The 15,684-nt window shown below is 34.5% G+C and overlaps 1 protein-coding gene across 2 annotated transcripts in view; it reads left to right on the top strand.

Moving 5' to 3' along the window:
* Positions 1–1,190: 1,190 nt before the first annotated feature.
* The window catches only part of LOC131678954 (cytochrome b5-related protein-like), a 47,011-nt gene continuing 32,517 nt past the window's right edge, over positions 1,191–15,684 (top strand). The window contains exon 1 of one of the 2 annotated variants that reach the window (XM_058959412.1): positions 1,191–1,339. The gene's annotated coding sequence lies outside the window, so the exon portion shown is untranslated. Of the gene's footprint in view, positions 1,413–15,684 lie in introns of both variants that reach the window. The other variant, XM_058959411.1, reaches the window with a different exon arrangement.

Below are 15,684 nucleotides of genomic sequence, written 5' to 3' on the forward strand. Positions count from 1 at the left end.
AAAAAAAAATTTCAATAATATATTAAACTCATATTAAATTTTAGCACTATCCGAAAAAAATGTGATTTTCATCAAAACCCCCCCACCCAAACCTAATTTCTGGCTAAGCCACGTATTAAAATTTGTAGAAGATTGAAAGATGATTTAAACCAAGAAGAAGCTCAGCTATTTATGGATTCATTAACATCGATAGCGCTCAGATTTTGGTCCACGTCCAGAACCGGGTCGATTTGTTTGCGTTGCGATTAGAATGAACCAAGCGAGGATTTTTGCCTTGGAAGAGCAAAACCAGGACGAATCAAGCATTTCCCCCAAGGTCCCAGGACACCAGGACAGTATATTAAAAACCAGGACATGTCCTGGGAAACCAGGACGTCTGGCCACCCTAGTACTTATATAACATAGCAACGCTCAAAATAATAGCATCAACACTATCCTGTTATTATAAACTGATTCAAAATTGTATTTCTGAGAAAAGTAATAAGATGTCGGGCTTACCCAGGGTATCAGGCATACCCGCAGTTCCCCCAAGTGCAAAAACGGATGTGATGGTGAAAAATATGTTCTGAGCGTGTCACCCAAAATACTACAATACGCGATGAGATTGCATTTTACGGTTTTTGATCACTGATTTCTATAGCTCAAATAAGGCAAAACAACGCCTGCGATAACGCGTACCGCATTTGTGTTCGTACTTAGTATAGCAACTAAGACCAGCCGAATTGAGGAAAACAGTAGAGTGAGAGAATATCACGGACAAACAGACACAGCTCTCGAGTAGATTAGAACATATGTTGTTCTTCTCGTAGAAGAATTCTGGAATAAAAAAAACGGAATGGCTAATGGAATAATCAAGAGGAAATCGAATCTACTCGGAACAACTTTTCGAAAAAGGGCTACACCATATAACCTGAATTTTTATATGCTTAATTTTTGCAGGGGGCTTAAATTTGTATATATTTCCTACCGCAAAGGGGGCATAGCTTCTAGTGGCCCATAGTGGATCCGACGAGCCTCTTGTATCCTTCTGACTTCTGCGTTCCTATGTATATAAAGGTATAGTTAAACCCGCATTCGAACGACAACGTTCAAAAGTGCAACGCTCGATTTGTATGTGCGAACGCAACCGACGTAAATGTTGATGGACTACGCGCGGTATCAGTGAGTTCGTTAATACCCAAGTCGCAAACAACGCTCTCGCTGCAATCCAGTGCTTATGCAGTACGGAACTGATAATAGTTACATGGGAATTACACATATCAGTTCGAGGCGGGATACGGTCTAGTGCGGATTTAAATTACTTTCGACCGACCAGGGCCGGGCACAGAGTGATCGCAAAGTGAGTTCAGAGTTTTGTTTGTGACCTTTGCTAGGTGTGAGCAATATTTAAATCATCCAAGTTGGCGTTGAATGTGAGTACAGAATTTAGAAACATTCCGAATCCGGTTATAGCGGAGCGCCGGTTACGGTCCAGTGAGGAGTTTCTGTTAATCTACAGCATAGTAGTTTGAATATTTAGTTGAGAATTGATTCGTTGATATGGAAGATTTAGAACGGTCGAGTATTTAACATGTCATGTGCGTTGAGTTCACGTTTCATTTTTTGAAACAGTTAGCTACATTCAAACTTGTCCTTCCTTAGGGTCTCGGCTACTATTTGTTTAATGTTTTCTATTTTTTAGATTATCCACTATGTTTCCTGCCACGAATTTTAAGAAATTCTAATCAGTTATTCACCCGACTTTTGTTGCGGTCTAGATTCAATTTATAATTAATATTAGATTCCTAAATCGAGTCATGTATGGGTGATTCGTAAGTCAGAAGAAAATATCACGAATCTCTTCTAAAACCCATAACATAAGTTTTCTACCATGCATCGGGTTGTGCGCTGAAATTGTTCGAACAGAAATGCATAATTCGGTAATTTTTGTTACCATTGAGCTGGCTTTGGAATGATATACCGGAATTACGAACCGTTTTATTGTAAGGGAGAGCGGGTAGAAACGTAAATTTACAATTTTTTCGAATTGAGCGCGTCAGGTCGTGAGGATAAAATTTCTTTTCGATCACAACTCTTTTTATACTGCATGTAACGAGACGAAACTTTCTTCTCTAAAACACGTGGACTTAAAAATCGGTGTCAAAACCGGTCACTAGAGGCTCTTCTATAGAATAAATAAGGTGTCCGAATTCTAAGCAGACCACATATTACAGAAAGGCTAATAACGCGTATTGATGCAATATTCGACCATGCAAGTTCCTGTCAGTAGTTAGAGGTGCAAGTGGTCGCATCGATTTTACTGTTTACAACTGAACGGATATTGATGTAGTTCACAATACCCCACCGTCCCCTATATATTTTATTTATTTATTGCTTTCCAAGATATTGATGTATTGTTGTACGTTATCTTTTGAACTGTAGTTTATTTATATACAAGAAGACTAATCCCGTGTTTTTTTTCAAAGGGCCGTAAAGTCAATTGTTTGTTTTGTTTCGACGTGTAATAAAGTTTGAAGTGCTGCCGTTGTTAGAAAATTTTACACAGGAATCAGAATATAGTAGCTCATACTTTCTCTACGATGTTATAATTTTTTGGCTTCATACTAACAACCCCTCTAGAACGTTATGCTTACTTCTTGCCTTAGAACTTGCATTGGGGTACAAACGTACCCCACGCGTTTGATCGCAATTTTCGCAGATAAAAATTCAAACAAAAGAAATGTATGATATATCATTTTCTTCGTCTTTTAATTGTGAAAACAGCTGTGTATGTGAAGGTGGTCAAGGCTCCGAAAATGGCAACCACAGGCGAAATTTTTTTTTATTAAATTTTGCGTCAAACTATTTTGTTTCCGTTTGTATATTAATCTCTAATATTAAAGAAAATGAATTATGAGCCCAGAAAAAAATTCCATGTCTGTCCTCTATAAAAGTTTGTTGATGCTTCTTGCATGACCTGAAAATGACTGAAAGATTGTTAGCTAAAAAGGTAAACAAAATCCATATTTTCAACATTTTGTCTGGAACCACATTTTTCCATCATAATCTAATTTAAATCTGATGATATTGCTTGAAAATTTGAGATGAATATGGAAAAATGCTTTTTTTAAATTGTGCAGCAATAAAAAAACTAATAACTTATAACGTGACAGATCAAAAATTCGAAAAAGTTTTGTGGACCACACGAACAGTTTGCATACAATGTCTAACCTACATTTTTTCTTACTATTTTGAGTCTAGTTTTTGAAACTGTATTGTGAAATCCTTATAGTTTTATTAATTTTTGAGAAAACAGTTGATCTTATGTAACCAACCCTCCCGCAACTTGACGTTTAGCCTAAGTTGCATGAAACCACCGTGTTTCGGATGATGTCGCCACCATAGAACGCCGTCCACAAATTGCGATACTGTAAATTTCTATGCGAGAAAATAATTCCGTGACGTCTTTTACGAACTTGTTTTCTTTATTTACATTCGGAAGCGGTAATCAAGATGATCATTTCAAAACAGCGTAATAATTTAATATAAATACAAACAAGTTAATTCGTCATTTTGGAGTTTCATAAAAGGATTACAAATTGTGCCGAATGTAAAATGTAAAATGCATGATTTGATTTGAGTGCGCTTCTAGTGTGAACTTTTTCTTCACCCGTCGCCCTTGAAATATCTTTCGCATATGACAATTCTCGAAAGTTTGTCGTTAATCTTAAATACATTTAGTTTTGTGATTATCATTTTTCATTTCGCATTTAACAAAGGCGGGATTGACTTCGATTGCTTATTTCTGACAGCATGCGACATTTACGATGCAAAGGATTCCACAAAAATTCAGAAGTGATGATGCAAATATTACTACCTAATATCTTAAAACTAAATGAAGATGCTCACTAACTAGCATAAGCGCCGCTTGTTTGTATGCTGATGATTCCACAAAATCATGAATCATTTAAAAATAATGCATCGGAATAAAGATGCATTATTTTTATAACAAAACAACACCAAACCCAAAAAGTTTTCAAAAATGAATTATCGGAAGTAAAAAAATCTGAACAAGAAAATTTTCACTGTGAACAAGTTTACGTTTTTTTAGAAATTGCTCTTGAATAAAGATTGATTCGCCATTTTAGATCCACAGACCCAAAAAAGTGGTTTCAACGATTTGTATAGGAGCTGCCAAGTTGTTCCCACTCTGTATGTAACGTAACAGATGTTTTCTGCCATAAAGCAATTGCATCAAGTTTGATACAATTACGTCAAAAATAATGAGCATCTTTGACTCTGATGAAACTTTTTTACGTTTCATCTGTATGGGAGACTAATGTGGTTTTTGTTTGAGGCGAAACTGAGTCAGTTCCTAACCCCAACTGCTGTCAAAATGTATGAACTGACAGTGGTTGGGGTTAGAACCTGACTCAGTTTCAGGTTCAAGCGAAATCGCCATAAGTATTTTGCATTGCTAAACAAGCAATTTTTATTCAAGAGTAATATTTAAAAGGGGCGTATGAGATCTACGCTACTTTCAAAATATATTGGTCGAAAATCGTCATTTTTACAGCAAAACTATAAGATAGCGAGTTCTAATTCTTCTCTGCGAATATTTTTTGGTGAAATTTTTAAAAAGAAAAGACAAAAAAGTTGAAAAATAAAATTACAAAAAACAATGATTTTTTTTGTTAACGCAAGTCTAAAAATAGAAGAAACAGTGATTGCATTGCAAGTTATTAGTTAGAAAGCATTTTTCACAACGACTTTAAGTATGCTTCTAAATTTCCTAATATTTTTCAGTCATAAATATAATTTTGTCATACACCGTTAATAGTTAATATCATTTCGAAGCAAAATGCTCTTAAGAAAATTTTTCCAAAATATTTTGCTTTTTTTAAAGAAAATGTGTAGTGGTGAAAATACGCGGTTTTATTAAGTTACTCACAAATACCAAACACTAAAAAACATACCCCGTTTAAAATTTAATTAAATAAAGGTTTAAAATATAATTGCATTGGGGAGAAAACAATATATGATTTTATAACAAAAACTTGAAACATATTTCAAAAATCTTTAATTTTAAATTTAATTTTTAATTCTAATTCAATTTTTTTTGTGTAAATAATTTAGTTATAGAATGTTTTTCAAAATGTTTTTGCAATTCTAAATGCTCATTGTCCTTCAAAATGCAGATGTTTTAAATTATTTTAGATTTTCTTTCGACATAAAGTGTTACTTCGTGAAATTATGACCTTTTCATAAGTTATGCACATTTATTCATCAAAACCAAAATGTTTTTCAAGATAAACAAGAAATTTCCCGTCAATACTCAGTTCCCAGATCAAGTATCAATCAAGTGACAGATTCTGGTTGTAACGTGACAGATCATTGAGAATACTTCATAAAATCGAAAAAGAAGTTATTCTTCACGAAAACTATATTTCAAACTCTTCTTTGATTTCCAAACTTCAACATAAAACTGTATTCACCTAGGGGCAGATCACTCTAAGAATGTGTAACAAATTTGCATCAAATTGAAAAAAATGCATTTAATTTCCATTTTTGCATCAGCTTTGCACTGCCTCGTAAAAAGGTTTGTTTAACAAACGTTCTACGCTGATCCACTTTGTTCGACGTTTCGTTAAATGTAGGGCTAGTTTTTCTGTAGGGTTTTGACGTCTTACACGCAACGCAAACAACATTGCACGCAACGCAAAAATATTGCACGCAACGCAAAATACATTATGAATTTATATTTTGATGGAAATAAATGCATTTAATTTAGCTGATTTTTAAAAATGCATCACAAGTGATCTGCCCCTAGGTATTCACGCAAATTTGGGGGCCAACGGAACAGACTTTTTCAATTTAGTAGGGCAACCTCCAAACTCACTGCGAAAATTGTGTAACGTGACAGACGTATCAAAATGACAATAAAGCGAAAACCATTCATGATAGAAAATAACTTTCTGTAGAAAAAATGTGCGTCTTACTGACCTTAATAATGTGCAATTGTGATGTAATCTGATTTTAGCGTTTTTACAAACTTATCTTATGAAATATGCGTTAACTTGTAACGTGACAGACAGAAGCCTTGGCCAGGTACGAAATTTAGCAATTAGGCAATTCATGAGATGTTTCTGATCAGCTGATTATTTCTTGTTTACTTGTTCTGACGTTACTCCGAGGAGTGCGACGTCCAACAATATCGTTGATTCGAACCAACATCAAACGAATCGGACTAACGAAAGATGTTTGTCGGACGAGTTTTTTCTGTTCGCAGGAGTAGACCTGTTGACAGAGCCCACCGCTGAATTGTCAAACAAACGTCTAATGGATTGCCTAATCATACATAAATTGGCTTACACAAAAAAGTGAATACACAAAAATTACTATATCTTTGCAATTTTTCAACCGATTTGAAAAAAATCAAATTATTCTAACAGTTGAAAGAATGGGCTAGAAACGGTTCAAATAGAGATAATTAAAAAAATGCATTTTTTGATAGAGTGAAAGTAAAAAATTAGAGTTTTAGAAAATACCACGAAATGGTTTGAAATTTCAATATTATTTCTGACCAGTAATACATTGTTAACACACAACACTACTTTTACAGCAGTCACTTTGGGCAAAATATATTTGCAAAACCTATAAAAAATTGAAAATACACTCGTGATTCAAAGTAAAAGTGTGTCAAAGTAAATTTGACATGAGATTTTGGCGTTCAGATGCTTTTTAGTTGGATAATGGTCCAACTAGCGGAGGTCCAACTGAAAAGCGATCCAGTTAAAGAGTGTCCAACCAGCGAATCGCGATTGTACCACCTTTTCCTACTCTTACTATGAATTCCAGATTGAATTATGGTTGGGGTCCCAGGTCGGTAAAGGGTTAATGCCGAATTATCGTTTTCACACGGCTCTGAAGATGGCGTGGGGTACATTGGTACCCCAGTGTAACGTTCTAGGGTTAATAAATAAGAACGTTGTTCTGTGGATTTGTCAATCAATCGGTGAATATTTATAAACTCTTGTGAAATAGTGGTACAGTTGTGATTCGCAGATTTGATACTTTTTAACAGCACTACTTTCAAGCTAGATCTCCATTAGTTAGACCATTGTCCAACAGGATCTGATTGCCAATATTAAATTTACTTTGACAATCTATCTGACAACAGTTAGAGATGTGAACAGATGCCTTAACACTACTAATATCCATTTTAGAGTTTTTAACATCTGTCAGTAGTATCCAGTAGATTCCCATTCGATAGATGGACAGCGGGTGTGGCCCATCCAGCGAATCGCGACTGTATTCGCGTTGAATTATTCAAATAGCGAGAATGTATGCAGCCAACAACTTATTTATTAGAGTGATAAATTTTAACATTTTAGAATTAAGCATCGGTGTTTTGTGTTGTAGCGAGCTTCCATTTATTTATTTCAACATTCTTTGTTCCGGTTTCCATTGATATTTCAGGCAACATAAATTCGAAGCGTACCATCTCTGGACACGGTGAGAGAGCTTGGACACCGTAAACGTTCGATCGCCCCTTGCTTTTTTGAGAGAGAATTAATATTCTATCACAACCAAATCCAAAAAAATTACGCCACCGGTCCATAATAAAATGATTCCAACAAACGAAACTTTACACTAGCCCAAAGTGACCAGATGGAGCGCTATTATAATGATTATATGTTTCGATAGTGCCCGCAAAGAGCTTTCAGTATCCGTATAGATATTACAACTATCCTTGAACAAAAGTTATTTTTTAAATAGTTTTTTATAAAATATGCGGTTTAGGCAAGTTGGCGGTAAAATTTACAGTGCAAAAATAGAGATCAAATTTTTTTTTCCTGGTACACTCCAAAGTAAGAAAATCTTTTTCTTGTGTATCTCGTTAATGCAGGGGATATTTATTTCGGCCAAAAGGAATCTTTAATTTGGAAAAATTGTGCCAGTTTTTCATATGTATTGATAGCGTGTGTCCTTATAAGTACACTCATATCATTCTTAAACCTTAGTTATTCTTTTATGATTTTTAAATTTAAAAAAAACCAAATTAAATTCAACCAGCAAACTGACAGTTGTCCTACTAAATGACGTATCTGCAAATATCTCGTTCGCCTCATTGTTAATCGGAACATCACCCCACACAGCATGATCTGGTACTTTTTCAATCCGCTAGCAGCCTGCCATCCCAAGTTATTGTCCTAAAAGGAAACAAACTAAAAAATATTTTTTTCAATAGTTTCGGGCCAAAAAATTGAAAAAGGACTGAGATATTAACTCACGGTACTAATCTGCATCAGAATATGCCTTAACCCTCACACTCCTAAAGATCCCTATTGCCTGAAAAATTTCGAATGTTTGCTTTTGATCATGGAGTACGCGTGGAAGTCATTTTGACTGGGGTAATGAGACTGAAATATAATAGCAAATGTCGCTTAATATACAGTTTTCTTGAAAAGACACTCAACGGGGTTAGTTGGCGGGTTTTCCGGGTCACCTATTTTTGTCTATAAAACCAAAGACAATGCAACAAACACGGGGATGTTGCCAATAGTCTACCATTTTATGCAAGGCGTTCCATTTTGAAAGATCTTCCTAAATCAAAGCGGTAAACTGTGAAAACTGAAAACACCGCCAACTAGCCCCTCTCTAGGTCTCTACTACTGTCCTACTGTGAATAAAATGAAGTTTTGTTGGAATCTACGACTCACTTGCGAGTGAAAAAAATACAAACTGCATAATTCTGCCAGTTCATGAGCTGAATCATAGGTGTCGCATGGCTAAGTTTAGTTTCGCCGCAAATCGCCAATAGCGTTTTCATTTTCACCTTTTGGCATCTTGCTGTTAAGTTCAATTCCTGTTGCGACATCTACAGATTAATAGCATAAACAAGATAAGGTGGATGTTTGTGCGTTTTTCATATCTTCGGTAAGTAATTTGATATAATTTTTTTATGTTTTTTCGTAAATACGCATCAGTTATAGTAAATAATGGACTCAGAGGGGAAGAAAAACAATTTGGAAATTAATGATAATAGTTTTTTGTAGATACACTCAAGTTAAACATATGAAATCTTCGAAAATGTGTATATTGAGCTTCTAGGTTAGGGTTAACAACCGCCCGAGTTAAGAATATTTAAAGGACCAATCAAAGCATAACCAGTATAAATTCAATTTTGGCAAGAATTAGCTCTCATTTCGAACATACACAACTTTGTACGAAGTGGTTTTATACCGGTTCAGAAAGAAAAATTTAAAAATATGCTATATTATCCCTGTTTTGCATAATAAATCTATTACCATCTTGAAGAAAATTAGTTTCCTTCCACTTCACTTTAATTTTTTATACAACTAAGGCCAATTTTATTAAAAATGCAAAAATTATGTAAACTTTGAAAGATTTGCTACAGTTTATTCGCAAAACATCCACCCCAAGCATCTAGTGTCCCTTATATATATATATTTTCTGCATAAAGATGCCAATAGACTTATCCAGCTGCGTTGGTATTGTGCCGTTTTGACGTTTGAATTGGGAGGAAAAGAAATCATTTGCACTGCGAATTGGGAGGAAAACAAACCGCTTCTGGTCTTAAGGGGAGGGCGGTAGTATAAAAATGCGAGCTCTCAGTGTGCGTATTTTAAACGTCAGATATCTCAAGCGATAGCACCGGTATAGTGTAAAATAGGAAAGAGTGAATGAGTGTAACACCGGATACACCGGTATAATGCAATGTCATAAATGTACCTGAATATAATAAAGGCGGACCTAGCACTCTCAAGTTGTTGTTTTTGTAGTGCTGTGATAGCAGAACTCACTGTGTTGAAGTGATCGTGAAATATTGCAATTGAAAACAGATAAATTGCAGTCTTCTTCTTGTTCACATTCTAGTTGTTTTCCGTCAGCCTATTTCCGCTACGAAGCCAAACACCGATACCAGCGATATGACTCCACTATCTGGACTGAAAAACGGACCCATCAACTTATGGATCAATGTCATTACTTCTCTTCCGCAGTAAGGCGTGATAACAGATTTTTTTCACCTCAGAACAATCTCAACGACCTCGGCTGGGATTGAACACAGACCAATTGGGGTGAGTGGCGGTCACGCTTAGCACTCAACAACCGGTGCCGTCCTAAATTGCAGTCGTGGAATATGTAAGACGTTCAAAACACAGGACATCGTATTATCTATGATCCACTGATTTGCCACCAACGTTGCGTTGATAAGGGTTTATTTTCGGTTTATTATCAAACAAATATTAGGTGATAAGAAGAGTTGTACTTTACACAGACTCGTGTTTTAATGATTAGTGGTGCATTTTTTATCAATCCTGACTTTTGTTAACAGCTGCGGTAATTATGTTGAATCAACAGAATTACGCAGAATTAACAGTTTGTCCACTTTAACTTTAACATTTTAAGGTGTACGCTGAGTTGCGTTTCAGTTCAGAAAAAAAAAAAAAAATTTGGATTATTTTTGTTGCAGGAGGAACGAAAGTAAGCGAAATTTTAATTTTTTCTGAGCTGAAACACCCCTAGAATGATTTATTTGTTTTATTTGTCAGATTTTCTGAGACATCGAGGGGGTCGGAAATATTCCCACAGTCTTAACAGCCCCAAGTTACCCTAAGCCAAGTAGTTTCGAATTCATGCTTAAAATCAACCGTTAATTTGAAATGAAACCAACAAAATTGAGTCACTATAATAAGCTGTTTTTCTGTGTAGAGATTCATAACCTACTTTTTCGGTTTTGATAGGAACTAGTCGTATACGTGATTAGAGCCTGTATAGTAGGGTGGCCCAAATTTCAGAATTCTGTAAAAATGATCTAGAACTACTCACAATACGATCCTCATTTACTATGCAAAATGTTAATTTGATAGGTTTTACAATATTTTGGCACAAAAAATTTATACAGTTAACTCTCTCTATGTCGATATTGAAGGGACCATCGACATAGGGAGAGATCGACATATAGAACACAATGATTTTCTTTGAGACAACTTTTCCTTCAGGACATCATAATACATACCGGGAAATGAATATAGATGCTCGTATTGGCTCTCAAACGTGAAACTTATCCGATCGACGCGCCAACTAGATTTCATTATTGGTACCAGTCAAATGATGATAAAAATATTTTCTTGCATTGATGATGTAGGACGGTTGTACTATGTTAATTGTTTTAAGATAAACAATACATAGTTCCACAAAAAATTTAATTACAGGTGATAAGAAAAAACTCGTTCTTTCGTTTGGCACCAAAACATTCAGTCGAACTCGATATTTTATTACGAATTATTGAGATCCGGAATAATTTTTTTTATTGTTGAGGTTAGGTCGGTTGATTTAGATACGGGAAATGTTTACTTAGAAATTGGATTTATCAGTGGATAACCTCGACTTTCAATACCTGCACTCTTTAATCCAGTGATTTTCGCCCACTATCGTGTTTTTATTGAGATTTCAATCTCTAAATTTCATTTTAGCATAAACTGAAACCGGAAGAACGAATTCTTAGTGGTGTATCAAGATATTTACCATCAAGATATTTTTCAAACGTAGGAAACATATTTTCTTCATCAATTTTTCTTTTCATTAGATGAAATCACATTTGATTATAATTTTGATTGAGTTTATGAATTTCAAAATTTAACTTTCAATGTGTTTTGACAGTTGAAAGTAAAAACATCATCATTGCACTTCCATGCCATCTTGCGGTCTACATCCAGCTTTAGATCGCGAATTAGGGGGAGTAGGGTAGTTGACGACGAGGTAAAGTGCACTCGCACTGTAAAATATCAAGTTTGCTGTTTGAGAAGGAATCCCTTATTTGCAGTTTATCAATCTGCCGCACATGTATGGGAACATGAGGAGACTTGACCAGGTTTTCAGATAAACCTGCAAAATCTCTAAAAAAGTTTTCAATCCTTCCAAAGTGAGATATAATGTATAAAGGTATTATTCGTGTTCATAATTCTTTGAGGAATTTTTAACTTACTTTTTCAAAAGTTATAAAAGTTTGTCTGAGATCGTTTTTTTTTGTAAAGTCTCCCCACTGTGGGGAGACTTGACCAAGGCCTGGGGAGACTTGACCAAGAGAATTTTGAAAAATCAGAACAAAAAATGACAGATAATACTGTAATCCTTTTTTCCATATTGTCGAGGTCGTTAGGTAGCAGTAAGAAATATAAAAGGGTCGCATTTCATAAATTTCGACTGTGTTTAATGTATTTCCTTTTAAGGATTAACTGTACTGCTTACATTGCATATTAACACGTCACGAAATCAGCCATATTACTACTAACTTTGTTTACTAGTACAAAAAGATATAGACTGATGTTAGATGTGGGATTTTTTTGTGACGTGATTAACTAACAGTAGGTAAATATCAGAATTTTTTTATCTTTCTTCGGCTTATTGCCACTTGGTCATGTCTCCCCATAAAATCTCAAGTCTCCCCAACATTACAACAATTTCGTTCAATCTCGTGCAAATTTTAGTAATAACTATTTCAATGTTCCGATTTATGTAAAATCATTCACTAGTTCATAAAGTATAAAATAATGTATGAGTACTTCAGAAATAATTATTAGGCGAGAAGATATGTCCATACAAAGTTTGATACAAAATTACATCATTTAACGCAAATTTATTAAATGGGGAATCTTTTCTATAAGGAAAGCATTTTTCATTCCAAACTTTTAAAATTACCTTGACGGACCGAAACTAGTATAAAAATATTTTTGAATTTTTTTTAAGAACCTAATAGAACACGTCATAACCAATAATAGAATTCTGCGCTTGGTCAAGTCTCTCCATGTTCCCCTAATTTAAAAATTGTTTTGACCACGAAAGAATGATTTCCGTGCTTTTAAATATTTTTATAGCACGTTAAAGTTAAAATTTTGAACCTAAAAATGCATAATTTCTAGAAAACCTCGATATATGCAGATTAAGATGAATTCGTTTTACAAAGTCTCGTAGGAAAACATTGAATATCCACTTCACCCCAAATCATGTCTTTACTGTCCCTACATGCAGAATATTGAAGGACTTAGCGCCCTGATCGACGATTTTCATTTCATTATGTATATGCTTTGTGATGTCCTGAGAGAAAAAAAAACACATCGACATAGAGAGAGAATAATGCAGGCAAATATAAAGCTAGGTACATCGAGATAGGGAGATATCGAGATAGAGAAAATATCGACATAGAGGAGTTTTTATACGTGCGATCTGAAGGGACCTACGAAATAATCGAGATAGAGAAAAATATCGACATAGAGAATATCGACATAGAGAGAGTTAACTGTAGTAAATTAGTAAATATATTTATATGTTGCATATGCTTGTCGAAATAAACATGTAAACATTTCGGCTGGTGTTGCTGGTTGATGATTTAGAGGTACTAGACGTAAGCTTGATTAGAAAAGAGTTTGGGGTATTGGGGCGTTTTAATTGCAAAATATGCCAGTTTGTGTGAAATAAATGTTGTATGTTTGAATGCAATAAAGTTAATGTGAAGTAATTTTTTATGTTTTCCAACTATCATATTTTTCAACAGCATAAAATTTAGTGTTGAAACATCTTTTAAGATTAGAATTATTTGAACCGTTTCAAAAAAGTTTAGCTGAACTATTAGAAATATAGAAAGAGTAGAGAAAGACAATTTTTATTGAATTCCCTTGATATTTTTCGGTACTAATAAATATATCGGGGTAAATTTTGCCACCGTTATTATTGTGCACAAAGTCGGGTAGATCGCATTGGATTTATTGAGCTTCGCCAATTTAAATTTGTTTGTTTAGTTCAATTTCTTCAGTGGTCATTAAAATCATTGGATTTTAAAATATTTTGCTGTTGTTTTCCTCAGTGTGCGTCGGTTGTACAACAGCTGTGTGCTTGTTTAGATTACTATAAATGAACTAATCTTAGAAGCAGTCAGGACAGGCTTTCCCTGGAGTGTCGTCTTTTTGTAATACTGACAGCTGTGGTGATCTGACTTTGATGTATATGCAATATGTACGACTAGTTGCCCCATTTTATTTAGACAAAACGTCTTCCAAATCTTGTGTAACAACTTTTAGAAGCAACTAGTGCTTAAGCATGTCTCGATAAGGCTCGCAAGTGATTACGTTGGCTTCAGTATTATTTTTGACGAAAAATGGACATTTCGAGTACAAACTGCATGACACAGTCCTTTTTATTGGAATAAAATAGGGTCTTTAGGCTCTTCTCTGGTTATTCATCACACTAAACAACCAGTTTTGTTTAGTTGATAATCCATCATCCACGAAACTCATTTCGTTTGAAAATATGTATTTTTGGCAGCAAATCGCGTCAAGTTTGCTTAACCGAAAGGTCATTTTTGATTGAAAATTCCAAACTTTGAAGATGTTATTCAAGCGTATATTTTATCATGATGAAATCTGTAGAGAACTGAATAAATTAAAAGAAAAATTAAGTTGATATGTCATCTTGTCTATTTGTTATGATATGATATGTGAACGAAAGTTAGTTAGTCGTAGCTATTCCATCTTATGTTCGGTTGGATCAATAAATTTCGCGACACCGGGTAACACACATGGGCGGGGATGCCAAAGGTACTGGTAAACTACATTTTTACATTTCTTATAAAAGAAATGTATAGAATTCGCTCAAACTTTCAAGATTTTTTCCGAGGCCCGGAGGGCCGAGTCTTATATACCAGTCGACTCAGCTCGACGATTTGGGACAATGTCTGTGTGTGTGTGTCTGTGTGTGTGTGTGTGTGTATGTAACGGACAAATTCTCATTCGTGTTTCTCAGCAATGGCTGAACCGATCTTATCCAAACCAATTTTAAATGAAAGAACTAAAAAACAGTATGAACGCTATTAATTTGTTTTTGATTCTGATGTTTAGTTTCCAAGATATGAATGTTTGAATGCGCAAAAATGGCGTTTTTTGCAGTTTTTTTAAATTATCTGCCGAAATTGACAATGTAGATTAACAATTTATATGTTTTTAGACAGCTTTAACGAATACCTTTCGAACAAGCTATAGATTGTTGAAATCGTACTATTATCAAAAGAGATATTTAACATTAAATGCGGACGAAAGATTTTTATCATTTCCCATAGCCAGAAATATGACCAAAAACATGTAATCTATTATTAACGCCAAAACGGCTTATTTTAGGTCAATAGTATCTTCGGAGAATTTAATGGAGGCAATATGCCCTTTCTTTTGGTATTGTGCTTTTGCTGATTAATCCCCCTATGAGTGAGATATTTTCACAAATTTTTTTTGGAAGTGATTATATCGAAATGATGCCTTCAGCAAATTTGTAGCTCTTACTTTTGCGAATAACGTTACTGAAGACTTCAAATATCTATTTTGAATACTTTAAAAGTTATGGCTTGTTGTTTGTTGATTACTCTTTGTCGCTTATTTATTGTTCAATATAGTAATAATCCATTGAAATAAGCCAAACATTATTTCGATAAAACGAATTTTGTATTTCATTTTACTATCTACAACCGCTAGAAATAATCACCGAACACTTCCAAGTTATCTGGAAGGAACTTGATAACTTATCAGTACAAAAATGTTCATTTGTGCGAACTTTCTGACTGCAATTTTGCTAACTTATAACCATCGGATCGATCTGAAACATATCGGAAAATGAGAAGCGAAATAAATAACTCCA

Source organism: Topomyia yanbarensis, chromosome 2 (genome assembly GCF_030247195.1).
Source record: "Topomyia yanbarensis strain Yona2022 chromosome 2, ASM3024719v1, whole genome shotgun sequence".
Taxonomy (NCBI): Eukaryota; Metazoa; Arthropoda; class Insecta; order Diptera; family Culicidae; genus Topomyia; species Topomyia yanbarensis.